This window comes from Falco punctatus, assembly GCF_963210335.1.
Source record: "Falco punctatus genome assembly, chromosome: 3".
Classification (NCBI taxonomy): Eukaryota; Metazoa; Chordata; class Aves; order Falconiformes; family Falconidae; genus Falco; species Falco punctatus.
Window position 1 is genome coordinate 16,422,683 of NC_137582.1, and position 12,328 is coordinate 16,435,010.

Here is a 12,328-nt window from a genome sequence, read left to right on the forward strand (position 1 = left end):
CTGTGAAGAACTGTCAGCTTGACACAGCTTGTGGAAGACCTTGAGGAGTCTCTCTCCTCTTCAGCATAGCAAGCTAATTTACAGAACAGAAGCTTATGGTTAAAAAGTAGTGACAATAATCATATGAATAGGACCCTGTAGTCTAGAGAGTGTTCATTGTCTGTTTTATTTTCTCTTCAAGGACAGGCAAAAGATGTCAGACTCTACCTGAGCTACTATGTGGCCCCATCAGCAGAGTATATGTGCTATATTCAGTGACTGTGTCAAGGAAAATCTATTAAACTGACAGTGACAAACACCCCAGTCTCCCCCTTGCAAGGAGACTATAGTCAGCCTTGCTGATGTGCACTTTTGTCCCAGGATTTCTGGAGTCCTGTGATACAGCTGCAGAGTTCAGCAAGAGCTCTGGAGGACAACCCAAATCCAGCTTTGTAACTGGTGATAATTAACAGCATTTTCCCAGTCAGAGGAGGGACTTGAACCTACACCACTTACCTACCGGGTGTAGTAGTTGGCCACCAATTACTGCACAAAATATGGTCAGGAAAGAAGGTTGCATAGTGAACTATAAGAGTCATAGAATTATAGAATCATTTAGGTTGGAAAAGGCCTTTGAGATCAAGTCCAACCATTAACCCATGATGACTAAGTCCACCACCAAACCATGTCACTAAGCATCACCCCTACATGTTTTTTAAACATCTCCAGGGATGATGATTCCACCATCTCCCTGGCCAGCCTGTTTCGATGCTTCAGCACCCTTTCAGTGAAGAAATTGTTCCTAATATCCAATCTAAACCTCCCCTGGTGCAACTTGAGGCCGTCTCCTCTTGTCTTGCCACTTGTTATCTGGGAGATTGACCTCCACCTGCCTACACTCCCCTTTCAGGTAGCTGTAGAGAGTGATAACGTCTCCCCTGAGTCTCCTCTTCTCCAGACTAAACACCCCCAGTTCCCTCAGCTGCTCCTCATCAGACTCAGGCTCCAGACCCTTCACCAGCTCCATTGCCCATCTCTGGACACACTCCAGCATCTCTATGCCCACATTGAAGTGAGAGGCCCAAAACTGAACACAGCATTCAGGGCGCAGCCTCAGCAGTGCCGAGTACAGGAGGATGATCACTGCCCTAGTTGACTCACTGACCAGCTGTGTTGGGAAGTTATCTTCTTCCACACACTCCAGGAACCTCCTACACTGCTGCCTCTCTGCTGTGTTGTATTTCCATCAGGCTCCTGGTAGGTTCAACTCCCCCATGAGAACAAGGGTAGTGATCTTGAGACTTCTCCCAGCTGCTAGTAGAATGATTCATCTCCCTCTTCATCCTGGTTGGGTGGTCTTTAACAGACTCCCACCATGATATCCACCTTGTTGGCCCTGATTCTTACCCATAAACACTTGACCCTATTGTCACCATCATTCAGCTCTAGGCAGTCGAAACACTCCCTGACATACAGAGCTACTGCACCGTCTCTCCTTCCTTGCCTAACCCTCCTGAAGAGTTTGTTGCCATCTATTGCAGCACTCCAGTCGTGTGAGTTAGCCCAACATGTTTCTGTGATGGCGATAATGTCATAGTCTTCCTGCTCCACGATGGCTTCCAGAGCACCCCATTTGTTGCCCATGCTTCAGGCACTAGCATAGATGCACTTCAGCTGTGTTATTGATCTTGCCTCCAACCCTGGCGTGCTGCCCCCAGGCTCATCTCTAACGAGTTTGGCTTTATTCCCTTCCCTCTTCCAATCTAGGTTAAAGCTCCCTCAGTGAGCCCTGCTAACTCCTGACCTAGGATCCTTTTCGCCCTTTAAGACAGGTGAACCCCACCTTTACCAGCAGGCCTGGTACCGTGTAAACTGACCCATGACAAAAAACCAGAAATTTAGCCATTGACACCAGGCCCAGAGCCACATATTGATCTGTGTGATCTTCCGATTACACGCCCCATTGTTCCCTGCAACTGGCAGTCATCCCAAGGCCCTGAGGTGCCTCTTGATTGCCCTTAGACTTGTTGTTTGGACTTCATCACTGCCCACTTGGAAGACCAGTGGTGGGTAGTAATCAGAGGTTCTCCAGTAACATCCCTTACCCAGGCCCCAGGGAGGCAGCAGGCTTCCCTGTGGGTTGGGTCTAGTCAGTATATTGGGCCCTCCATTCCTCTCAGAGTGTAATCACCAAGGACAACCACCTTTCTTTTCTTCCTAGCAGAGCTGGTTGTGATGCATGAGGTCATTGACCGACTCTTCCTAAGCAGCTCCTCCAACCTGGATGTGCTTTCATCCACATCATCATTTTCCTGGCCTTCAGGTTTCAAACCTGCATAATTATTTGTATAGGGGTATCCGGGGAGGTGAATTAGGTTGGGAGGTGGTTTGCCTGCTGCCCCACGCAGGGACCTGTTTCCATTCTTCCCCATCACTTAGGACTTCTCCATCTGCCTGGTCACTTGAGCACCAGAACCAAGAACTCGACCAAGAACTCGGTCACCATTTCAGAGGAAACAGGTGAGATTTGTTGGGTTCTCAAGAAAATGATTGTAAGCGTGTGCCTTTGGGGGTAGTGTCCGAGCTCTGGATCTGAAGTGATGATTCTGGAGACATCTTATCCCTGCCTACCCAGGCCCTGCATTTCTCTCCTGATTATCTTTTGGCTACATGCTGCATCTCCCTGCTTAGCATACAACCTGCTCTGAATCCCACTCTAAGCACATAATCCCCCTGTCAGCTGCATAGTAAGCTGCAGTGTTTGCTTAATGGTACTACGCTGTGCAGACAAGATGGTTACTGGACCTAGTCCTTACCAGGCTACTAAAAGTAGTTTCTGATGAAATAGCAAATTGAGCTATGTCTGATACGGATCAAGAACTTGAACCACTGGACTGTATGTGCATATGCATGCATATATTTATGAAAAAAAAGAAATTAGAAAATCAGTATTTCCGTTTCAGGGGTGAAGGCTCACGGGTTATTTTCTCTCTTACCTTTCTGTTTTAACCCTTCAACAAATGCTGCTAGGTATGAGGGTATATTCCCCCCAGTGCTGCCCTAATAAAAGATGTGTTCCCTGACTTAATAACTTTGAAGAAGGAGAAAACTTTCATAAAATCACATAGTGTTCACTTTGGGCCAAATATTTTGGTGCTTCATCAGTGATGTAGTATTCATTACCAATGCAATTCTCCCACTGAGACCAGTGAACTAGAAAAGAAGGTGGTCTCCATGAGTATCTAGACTATATTTAGCCAAGGACAGCCAAAATAAAAGAGGGAAAAACTGCACTTTTTTAAAACACTTGGAATGAACATACCCCTGAAAAGGCTGGGATAGATGCACTTATGCGGATGCTGATCCACCAGGCTTACCCAGACTGTATCGATTGCCAGCATTTTGAGCCAGCAGAGGAGAAATGCATTGATCTGCTGAAGAGCAGCTGGAGCCACTGTATCACACTGAATATCTGCACGTGGAATTGTAGTCTAATTTGGGTCTGAGCCCAGCTCCAATTGCTTCCAAGTGCATTTCATCCAAGAAGAGCTTGTACAAATATTCACCTGGTAGGGTAGTCTATTTTTGTCTCTGCCTTTGCTTAGCTGTACAGAATGTGCTTGGCTGATGCAAAACCTGCTGAAAACTGCTCAGGGTGAAAAAAGTAATGTTCCTGCAGCAGACTTATCCCTTTCTCCCTTTGTTTTCTGTACCCTCTCCACTTTTTATTTGGGTTGCGCTCATCCCCCCTCTTTCTCCTCAATGAGGTAATGTTTCTCTGAATTTGTTTGTACTTTGGTATCAGATGCTGACCCTTTCTCCTTCCTATCATCAGCTGGCTCTGTCTGTGATGCCATGTGACACAATGGGTGATGGCAGAGCACTTACTAGCAGTTGCATCAGAAAAGGCTCGTGACACCTGCTGCTCAGTAATGAAAAAGAAGAGTGAGCTCACACTGAAGGTGACTCAGCAACGCTTCTTAGCTGCTTGTTACAAAACAGACAGACATGCTTTTATCAGTCCAACAGCATACTCCCCTACAGCCTTCTACTGTAAGAGGATTTAAAGAATCTTTACATGAGCCAAATGGCAGAAGCTACATCAGCTTTAGACTCAGGGTATTTCTGTCTGCACATGTTTTTATTACCCTGTGCTTGATGAGTCTTGCAGTTTCTCTTCCAGACAAGGTGGAATCTGAAAGAGCCTGAAAAGGCTGATTCATTATTCACCTTCCCAGTTAAGCAATATCCTGAACAGGTGGGAAGGAGGAGGGTACCAAAGGCCAGCTACACTTTCCAACTCCAAATAGCACACTGTTATCCAGTTACTTGAGATTTACAGACAACACAGGCAGTGGTTAATTTCCTTTATATTTCTGCTGATCTTGATAGAACAAAATGAAGAAAACAACCCTGGGGTTGCTCCATATACCGCATATACACTGCTGCACTTCTCAAAGTGTGCATGAATGAAAATTATACGAGCTGACACTGTCCTTTATCGTGCCTACACCCTTACATGATATATATTCAGCCCCAAAGAGAAGAACCTGGGAATACTGGTGGATGAAAAATTGGACATGAGCTGGCAATTTGCACTTACAGCCTAGAAGGCCAATCATATCCTGGGCTTTATAAAGAGCAGCATTACATGCCATGTTGCTTAATCACATGATAATTGAAGGTTACCATCTTACCTGTATCTCAGTACTGTTCTTTATGCTTTATAACAAGCCCACCTACATGAGTGTTGGGTCTCGGCAACCTGGTGCAGAAATCAAGACAGAGACTTAAGCATCTGTCTGAGATCTGAATGCACATGCACGAGAGCAGGAGCCAGAGGTCATTTTTTTTGAGCTCTTAATATATAGTGACATGAACAGAACCAGCCGATGGACCTGCAAATTGATGAATCAAATCCCACCCTGTTATGAAGTATGGCAAGACAGATCTGTTTCATACGCTGTCTCCAAATCCTGTCTACCTTCATATGGATGAGATAGCACTAATTCTGCACCATTTAAATCTTCATGCGTAAGAGATGGATGTGACCCTCCTACCTTATTCTTTACTACGACTCGGTTCTTTATGTTTCATTGTCCAAATTAGTAAAACAAGGATCAATTAGAACTAATTCAGATCTCAACTTCTGCAGTTGTAACCTAGTGCTTGCTATAAATCAATAATAGCTGATCTCTCAGAAAAGCACAGCTTCTAGGATGCCCACACCCTCACGCATTAACCAGACAAAACTGGAATGACAAGTCAAGACAAAAAATTTGTCAGCCTCCTCCTGTCTCCATGACTAATGTTACTGCTGTTGTGGAAAGATCAGGGGGGAAAGTGAGTAAAAAGTATAAATGATATTTATGCCTTTCAGCCATGTCTTGTTTGTTTTCTCTTTATCGTGCATTGTATTAATGAGGAGGATAATCGTTATTTAATATCCTCTTCCAAAAAAGGCACTCAACCAAGGCACATGAGGGCTTGAAATAATTAGGACAATATAATTGGGTACATTATAGAGGGCATGAAATTAACTGTAGTTAAATTAACTCTTCTTTCTCAAATGAGCATAAAGGAGAAATCGCCAAGAACACATCTTTCTCATACTAATTGGAAGCAGAGGAATGCAGTATTTTATCTGCCTGAGTTTTAATTCTGAACCACAGTTGTGCTTGTACATTTTTCTGTTGTACACCACCTATAATTGTGGTCAGCCCTTGTTTCAATCTGCTGGAGTCTCTCCTGCCTTTAGGCAGCAATGAAAGTAGAGCTCGCTGCTTGGTGCTATAATCCCATGGAGGTCGACAACTGGATAGGAGACTTCCAAGAACATTTAAATATATGTCATTGACTCATTAGACGAGGACTAGATCAATGTTCCTGTTGCATGAGAGGGAATGTTAGTGACCTTTTTTCACAGTAGAAACACTGGTCTTTGTTCTTCTGTTAATTCACTGCACTGTCCCCATGGACCTGACCAGCCATCCTGGGATGTGTCTGACCCCAGTTGTCCTCAATGGACCTGATCCTAAGCCCCACCTGCAGCCTGATGTTCTGGTCTGACCTCAGCCTATCTCCAGTCTTATGGAGATAGATACCTGATGCTCAGGGCTGCCTCTGGCTACCCCCTTGCATGCCCTGCTCCTTGGCTAGGGGTGGTGAGGTGGGCCCTGGCTGTGAAAGCCCACTGCTGCAGGTCCCCAGCAGGAGACCCTACAGCTCCCAGGGTGCATCCAGCCTTTACTGCACCTTGACAGCTTCCTTCCTCCAAAGCCGAAGTCTGCAATGCATGGTAAACATAAACATGCTCACAACAGTTCTGTTCCTTCTAGAAGCTGCACTTTAATATCCCATTGTTATGAGGCTCTTTTCCATCCAAAAAACAGAGATTCAGCTGATGCAAAAATTACAAATTTAGGTTGAATTGTTTTCAGCCACAAAAGAAAATGGAGAACCACTGAAAATAGTCAAAAGCTTCTTTCAAATTTGCAGAATGAAATGTTTTCATTTTTTATTTCAAAGACACATTTCTTACTAAAGAAATTCTTATTTATGAAACAAAAAAAATATTTTAAATTTAAAAAAAAAACAAAAACAACTTTTCCTTTCAAACATTGACTAATGGATGGCTCTGCTCCCTAAAAATAACAGGGCTACTTCTCAGAGATGCTTGTTCCCAGAAGCTTGTGGAGTTGTATCGCTAATATGTCTTTTCTGGACAGGAAAGCAGAGCTATGCTGGGTCCACAACAGCCCTTCAGGGACCTGAATGACCTCTAGGAGCTGGGGATATCCATGCTTGTGGAGCTGATATCCACAGAGAAGATGACAACTTCAACGGGTATTTTGTACTTTTTTACCCCGTGAAATTTCAAACAATTGAAACATTATTAATGTGAAGGGATACAGCTGGTCTAAATACAGAATCACATCACAATTGACAATTTAAAATTTAAAAGTGAAGGCTAATTTGCTATACAGATAGGGAACTGAAAGCAGCCGTTTTGTATGAAAGCACTTACTGGCTCATTTGGAATTACTCTCATTGGGACCAACATGCTGTGGTTGTCCAGGAAGGCTTAAAATATAATCCAGAGCAAACTGCTGAAATTCAACCATCCTGGACTCACCCCTAACCCAAGAGGAATTTAACAGTAAGAAGTGCAGTGGTGGAGTTTGTAAACAGAACTCTCTTCAGTGATGGAGCAGTCAATGTGGTGGAGACACAGAATGTTCCACCCTGATGTGAAGCCAATTTTTACCCCATTAAGTGAGGCAGTGTTGTTGGTGGATATAACACAGGGATGGGAATCAGGAAACCTAATCTCACACTCTGAGTCTACCATGGAGCTCCTTCACCATCCCAGGTAATTATTTTATTCATACACATAGCTCAGAAGATGATGATAAAGATGGTATTGGCTCTTTCCACCCTTTCTACTATTCTCCTGCCTCCTGGGTGACATCAGCAACCTACAAGATGTGGGGATGTGCAGACTTTCTCGCTGTCCCTTTCTCTTTAAAATTGGAGTTGTCTTCTCATTCTCTGAACCTTTGCTCCTCTACTCCTTCTTACTGAAGTTATATGTTCCTGGAGATGTTAGTAAGTCATGGTACTGCAGAAGAGCCTACAAGCTGTAGTCAAGGCCTTTTTTCCTCAGTGTTTCTACTAAAAATGGTCTAAAGTCAACCAACAGCAAAGGTAACCAGAAGAACTTATATGAAATTTAATAAATCTGGACCATTACCCTTACATTGAAATAAAATAAAGTCTAGGTTACAAGGGAAGGACACACACAGAAAGTAGAAGGTGGCAGCACTAAAACACACACATATCCTAAGGTGAGACTTCAGTGAGTCAGTCTGTCTTCCAGGTCATTCAAATGTTTTTTTCTGTTGTTTCCAGTGGATAATGTGGGATTTAACAAGAGATCTTCAGCTGGTGTAAACTGGTGTCAGTCACTTCAAGATAATGGAACACCACTGGTTTTCATCAATTCAAAACCTGTGTCTATTTTTGAAAGGGGCTGAAGCTGTGTCTAGAGTTCAGTGAGGTTTTCATTCAGGCTCACTGAAATCCATCTCCCATTCCCAGGCTTTGGGATATGAAAAACAGGCTGACTTCTTGAAGTGCTTGGGCAACCTGGAAAGAAGGCAAATGAGAAGGAGAATCAACGGGAAACATTAGGAAAAAGGATCACAAGCAGGAGGTAAAGGTGAAGCAAACAATGGTTGGAGTTAACCCAAAAGGAAAAGAAATGGAGAAGAAATCCTGTAAGAAAGAATGGAACAGAATTGGAAGCTTGGGCATCCTCAAAAACAGCTGGGCTGGATGGAGGAGGAAAGGGGAAAGGAGTGGGGAAAAGGTGCAATTTATTAGTTTCAGTTTGCTTTTCAAAATAGTAATTATGCAAAGGTGTCTTAGTATCCTGTACTGCGGTGTGAAACGATGGCAATGGATTATGTTTGGCCCATCTGCTACTGTTCTTCCCTGGCTTTTAAGAAGAAACACTGCACATTACCTCATACAGTTGACATGAAAAGTATTTCCTTTGTATCTTTTTTTTTTTTTTAAAAGGTAAGCTGAGAGGGAAAGGGGGGGTGTATTACTATAACTTAGCCTCAGATGATAAGACAGATGATATCAAGCATACCTCCCCCAACCCTTGTTAGCTAGCTGTAGCACGAATGCTATAAATATTTCAGGTCTCCTCCCCTCAGGAATGAAGCTCTGATTCCTTCACATCTTGAAGGTGTTCCCTGTTTGCTTTTTTTAAGGTAAAAACATCATCATGCATGGAAGTGCCTGGCTGTGGTAGATCTGAGACAAACATGGCAATGTTACAGTTTTCACTCAACTGGGGACACTGAAATCAGACTAAAAATCTAAAAATTCAGTCCTCCCCAAGAAACAAGGCTGGGTGTATCTTAAGTAGCTGAAAACAACCTACATCATCACACACACACATATATATGCGTATACACACACAAATCTATTTTACAATGTCTGAACACAAAACCACTTGAAAGCTTTTAGCCTCTCCCACAAGACTATACAATGTTTGATTTTAGGATCTAAATATAATCATCTCTTCTAAAAGTCAAAGGTGTACAATATACAACCAGAAAGCTGCAGAGTGTCTCCAGTGATAAGCTCAATGCCACGCTGACTCTCACTGTTGCAGAACACTGGCCTGGCTATAAGGATCACAGCCTCACATGATTCCCTTTGCATCCACTGGATTTAGCCTCTGAAAATCAAAAGGTGTTTGATTCTGAAGACCAAAATGGTTTTCTCTTTCACATACTTGTACCTGATTTTTTTCCTAGAGTAATTCATATTGCATTCACAGGTGGTGCGAATGATTTCCTATTTATCCTTCACCGTGGCCATTTAGAATGAATCTTAATGGAAGACAAAATGATGAATCGTAACGTGAGGAGGTAAGTAATCCCAGTTAATGCTCCCTGCTTTAACACGTTTAGTTTGCCTATTGGGAGGATACCCACCACTCTGAGTAGGTCCAAATTCTTCAGCAGAAGTCACTGCTATACTGTCCACTACATCCTTTTCCTATTTAAATCTCAGAGTATATTATGACTTTGTTCTTGTTGTTTTCCATAAAGGGAACACAAAGCACAGGTCTATGAAATGACAAATGTAAAGTTATCTGGAGAAGAAGGAACCACTGAAAGAGGTCTCTGAATCTCTGTTCAGCATCAGCAGAAGAACGTTTAGCCTTGTGGAAAAAGGCTACAGCCAGACAAGGTGTTACAGTATGCTGATTGTAATTACTCATATTCCAACACCAGACCTGAGAATGATATTATGCTTTGCTGGAAAAATGTCACAGTTGACAAACAAAACTATTATGTGTCACATAATTTGATTGCTAGAAGCTGCACGGAGCCCAACTGCTGATGGAAGGAAGCTCCATGGCTTTGCAATGAAGTTGGGAGAAAAGCACTGGCAGATTGGTTCTCACCTCACCCGTACTGAGCAGCTGGCACCTTGATGCCTGACTGAAAGGCCAAACCCTCCTCTTTTCTCCCAAGGAAGAGTGTTAAAACATTCAGCTGGAGTTGCAAGTTGTATCAATTCTGTTTATTGGAACAACAGCATCAGTTTTCCTGCTTTTGAAAGTTTATAGAGCTGATGTAAAGGCAATGGTTATGTCCCCAGAGGCAGTTTCGCACCCTCTCAAACACCAAACATGTTTTAACATACCTCATGCCTACATGTAAAGGTATATAACTGAGTTTTCTGTCAAGTCCATGGGATGAACTCTGCCCCTCTGGAAAAATGGCCAGTTCTTGATACAAGAAACCAAACAATGCACATGATCCTGTACCTAGGCACTAAGCCACCAAGCACTACCAAAACACAAATCAATACATAATAATGATAATATAATGATAGGGAAAACATCTATTAATTTATATTAATCCCATTAAATTCATTATAGAATAACTGGATAAAGCTTTATGGGACATACATGTCTTTAGTATCTTTTGTAACACCAAAATGGGTCAATGAGCTTTCAGACCCCCACCACAGACCTGGAGAGAAGACATCCCAAACTCAAAGTCCAAATAGAAGATCCAGGAAAGAAAGATATTCAAACATTTTGATTTATATTTTGATTACTGAGATTTCCAGGATTCATGCTATTGCAAAAGAAATTAATGTTTTCATAGAACAAAAAAGCATCCATGGACAGCTTTCCATAAAGGCTGGCAGACTGATGTGTTACACACACATTTACATTTCATGGAAGTTGAAAGCACATTTATCTAAGTCATTTCTGTTATACCCTCTGACAGCTCTTGAAAATTGCCAGGCTAGGTTTTTGTGTTTGATCTTTCGACATTATTGGAGGTTGTATAAACAGGAAGCAATGAATAGTTTCAGCATCAATTAAGATAATTCTAAACAAACACACTGTCACAGCGCTGTCAGTTCCCTGTGGTGGTCATGTTCACAGACGTGTACTAAGGCCACAGTGCAAATCCACTGCCAGTGGAAATGGCAGTCCTAGTGTCGCTCCACTCGTCTGCAGTTCTGGCGACACTAGTAACCTGAACACATCCCTACCACGGACTTAAGTGCTAGACAGTGTGGCCCATAGAGATTAATCATTATATTATCTGAGATGGTGGGAAGAGGGGTTGAGCCATGCAGATCCTGTGCCACTTGCCCTTAGGGCCAGAGAACAAGCCTTGACCTGCTTTATTTAACAGTAGCCTACGGCGTTTGTTCTCCTACCAGTCACCACAGGACACACCACAAAAAGCAGATGGGCAGAAGCCAAACCATGCCAAGCTTCAGGAGTTCTCTGGCCATGAATAGGAAAGGGAAATCAGGTTGGGATGGAAATTGGTGGTCATTAAGCTAATGACGTAAGGAGCCAAATTTATTAAAGGATGCATTTTTAAATTCCCTTGAAGAAGAAAGTTGCATAGGCACTCTGGTGATTCATCTTCCAAATAAAAATGGATAAATTGAGTATCAAAATACCAGAGTAAGCAGCCCCTATTAAATTTCTGTGCGGAGGCTGCAAACCCTTCTCTAATCGTTAATTCCTTACATTGTTTCAGATGAGAAATACATTCAACATTTCAACTCTGAAGCTGGTGGGACGTTTCCCCCTGCATTCGATGAGATTTTGATTAGACTATTCTTTTAGCTGGTCAGGTCCTGTACATTCACTATGACTGCAAATAAGTAACATTGGGTTTTCAACATTTCTCTGGAGGAGAAACTTTCCTGGCATTAATTCTAAATGTCAGACTGAGGGCTCCTCATGCCCTCCCCCACCAGGGCTTTACAAATTGGTTGAACATGATTATATCAATAATTTCCATGGCTTAGTTCTCAACAGCATTCTGCAGGGGGACTTCATAAGTGATTGCCTTCCAAGAAAACCAAGAGGCTTTCCAATCTAAATAGATGACTGGAAGAGAGCTCCACTTACACTACATGGGTGCTTCCCGAAAGGATTTGGATGGACGGGAAGAGAGAGTGCATTTTCTGCTAGCCATAAATCCTGTGCAGACAGGTTTCTTTCATACCTCTTGCAATGAGTGGGCTGGAAAGGCACAAAGGACTGTCTTGTAAGCAAGAGACTGCAGAGTTGCTCGGACCATCCAGGTCTGCACTCACACTTCCTCTGCGATTAGAGAGAGTTCGCTAATGGTGTAAATATATATATATATGTATATATATTGTAAATACAGTGCTGTACACAGTTAGGCCCAGCTGAGTAATGCTATGTCATGCAATGCTTTTCGCCAGCGAGGCAAAGGTGATACTTCAGCCTCATCAGAATAGGAACTCAAAAGCA

General features: G+C 42.8%; 1 long non-coding RNA gene across 3 annotated transcripts in view; it reads right to left on the bottom strand.

The window, feature by feature from the left end:
* Positions 1-12,328, bottom strand: part of LOC308060717 — a 113,309-nt gene that overhangs the window by 50,876 nt on the left and 50,105 nt on the right. For all 3 annotated transcript variants that reach the window (XR_013926858.1, XR_013926859.1, XR_013926860.1), the window contains one exon: positions 1-12,328. This exon is cut by the window's left edge and continues 16,453 nt beyond it; it is cut by the window's right edge. This is a non-coding gene — a long non-coding RNA (uncharacterized lncRNA).